The sequence below is a fragment of the Thunnus albacares genome, chromosome 18 (genome assembly GCF_914725855.1).
Source record: "Thunnus albacares chromosome 18, fThuAlb1.1, whole genome shotgun sequence".
Classification (NCBI taxonomy): Eukaryota; Metazoa; Chordata; class Actinopteri; order Scombriformes; family Scombridae; genus Thunnus; species Thunnus albacares.
The window spans coordinates 4,223,238-4,226,611 of record NC_058123.1 but is presented as its reverse complement, the minus strand read 5'-3'; positions in this window follow the sequence as shown (position 1 = coordinate 4,226,611).

Below are 3,374 nucleotides of genomic sequence, written 5' to 3'. Positions count from 1 at the left end.
TCCTCCTCCTCACTCACTCACATCTCTCCCTCATGGCCCTTCACCCCCTTTTCCCCTCACCCATCTCTGAGCAGAGGGGAGGAGCGTCTGCCACATGTGACATTCCTGTGAGGGAGGGAGGAAGGAAAGAAAGAAAGACAGAAAGAAAGAAAGAAGAAACAAAATCAAAGAAAAATATTTTACTCTGGTTTGCAGTTTGTTCACAGACGTTTCTGCAGGACCAGAGAATGATTTCTGATCAGCTACAGTAAATGAAACAGTGAGGAAATGAAAAGATAGAAAACAGAACCTGGACTGAAACACATTCAAACAGCTTGAGGCTTCACATGTCTTCAGAGTAGGAAAAGAGACTTAAACAACCTTTCTCTCCTCTTACTCGACTAGAGCTCAAACTAAAGATTGTTTTCTTTATCAATTAATCTGCAGATTATTTACTAGATTACTTGTTTGGTCTTTAAAATGTTGATCACTGTTTCCCAAAGCTCTAAATGCAACCTATCATCTTGACCAACAGTTCACAACTCAAAGATATTCAGTTTACTGTCATAGAGGACTAAAGAAACCAGAAAATATTCACATTTAAGAAGCTGGAATCAGAGAATTTTAACATTTTTTTCCTAGAAAATGACTCAAAACGATTAATCGATTATGAGAATAGTTGGCGTTTAATTTTCTGTCCATCTACTGATCGATTAATCAGCTAATCGTTGCAGCAGCTCTGTACTAGACGCTCAAGTGAAAACAGAAAAGTGAACAAACTCAAGACAAAAGGAGTGAAAATGATGTCAGCTGTGCAAACCTTCAGTCGTTTGAAAGAAGGAATAACACATTCGTCTTCTTTCACATCAAGGCCATTTTACACAAGATTTTCCCAATTCAACACATCCAGGGGTTTTGTTGGTGCAGCCTTACTTGGTCTGGTGTGACCAGTAGCTTATGATGGTGTAAAAACACACACACAGCCAGCAGAGCAGAGAGAATGAAACTGGAACATCTGAGTTTTGTTCCAGAAGTAGGGAAACCTACTTTAAAATTCCACTGACATTTGTAATAATGCAAATAACCAAACATCCAACACTGGAACAAATCTGTTCTGTTGTTGAGACGTTTCTGTAAATGTGAGACGGAACAGAACGGAACAATGTAGACGTTTTCAGACAGTGGAGATTAAAGTTTAAGAGACGGAAAATTTACTTTAGACAAGAGTGTTTGTGAATATCACTGATATGGAGGGAATCAAGTAGTTTTTGGAAGCTAAAAAAGTGTTTTTGAACTGTTTTAACATAAAATTTTACAGGTTTCCCCTTCTAGTCATCTTAGAATATGGAAAGTAAACTCCAGGAACATGCTGCCTACCATTGAAAGGCTCACTTTAGTTACACTTTGTTAGTAAGACCTTGTATTATTTACCCGCTCAGGCTGCAACGTCACCTTCAGATTGGTCCAGAATCCAGTCGTAAAAAACATCTAACATGCTTGATTGGCCATTGAGACGGCTCCGACTGGTCTGACGCTCAGTTTAGAGGCAAGAGATTTGACATGTCCTAACAGTCAAAGCCAGTGCAGACTCTCCAAGATCTTAAAAGCCAATGCGTCACGGCCAAATGTAGGGCCTTAAATCATGAAGTGTGTTCCTGGACTCCATTAAATTTTATTCACTAAAAGAGGCTTGTAAAACATGTATGTAAAGTTTAAACCCTCTGATATCAAAAAGCCGTGAATACAACTGTCTTGAGTGAGATTATAAAGTAGTATTTAGATGAAGAAATTGTATTACGTAACAGATTGTGATCTTCATATCGGTCACCAGAGGGTCAAAAAAACATTACCTCAATCTGAAAAACTGTGAGCAGATGTTGAGAATTTATGTATTTATTCCTGAGTGAGGAAACTGAGTCATGTTTTTAAGTCAACAGAGAGACTTTGCTCGATCATCTCGCCTCCGACAGATGACAGACAGTTTTTTTTTTGCTGTGTTAACGTTGTGGCTCCATGGATGGCGATGTCAGCCACCTCCTTGGTCCAGACTGAAATATCTCAACAACAATAACATGGATTGGCATGAAATTTGGTGCAGATATTCATGTCCTCCAGAAGACGAATCCCACTGACTTTGGTGATCCTCTGACTTTTCCTCTAGCGCCACCATGAGGTTGAAATTTGTGACTTTGTCCGATAGAGACCCGGAGATGAAACAGAATCTGCTCCAGAAGTGAGAAAACCTCATTCAAAATCACACTGTCATGCATAAAATAACTAAAAAATGCAGCCTCAGATCAGAATCTTTCTCAACGGCATGTGGTGTTGGCTCGTCTCGTATGTTTAGATAAGGACGGGAGTTTCTTGAAAATATGATATATCGTTGTTTATATAATATTTCTGTTTTTTAGCAGCCTTTAATGAACACCATAAGCCCCAACTGTTGCAGGTTAAAGGTCATGGCTTGACAGATGAGGGGGCGAGTCCATGAGCGAGCCATGTGTCTGTGGTTAGTTCAGACGTGTCTGTAATAACATAGAACATGACATAAACAGTATTTTACATTTTAATGGAAGCTGTGGTTTTCTCTGTGGTCTCTAATTTCTTGTGTAATAACTGAAAGTGAAAAATAAACTGAAAGAAAGATAATAAAAGAAAGATAATAAGAGTAAAACCTTATTTTATGAGGTTTTTTGAGGTTATCTTTGAAGACGTTCAAGAGGAGAAGAACATGATTGGACTGACAGCAAAACATTTGTAACTAATGATTCTTTTCATTATTGATTAATCTGAAGATTATTTTCTCGATTTTTTTTGTCTATAAAGGGACAGAAAATAACAGTTTCCCAGAGCCCAAAAACATGTTCTTGATTGTCTGGTTTTGTCCAAGCTACAATAAAATCCCAAAACATTCAGTAAAGTATTCATGGGGAGTTTTTCCTCACCGCTGTCACCATGTGCTTGCTCATGGGGGGATTGTTGGGTCTCTGTAAATTAAAGAGTACGGTTTTGACTTTCTCCATGTGAAAAATGGCCTGGAAATAACTTCTATTGTGATTTGGTGCTATATAAATAAAATGAATTGAGTTTACAATGATATAACAACAGAAATAAGCAGCAGATCCTCTAACTGGTGATGCTGGAACCAGCAAATAACGAACAATGACTGAAACTAGTAATCCATTATCAAAATAGTTGCCAACACCATCTTCTGGCTACTATTACACTTACTTCACCACAACCAACAGTTTGCATTTCTTTACAGTGAGCCTTACAGCCTCACAACGTCACTCTTGTTTATCAATTAAGAATAAAGTCTGATCAGATACCTTCAAGACATTGATCGCTCTTGTTGTTTATGGTTTTATGATCTTAATTCCTGCAGAGAAGAACAG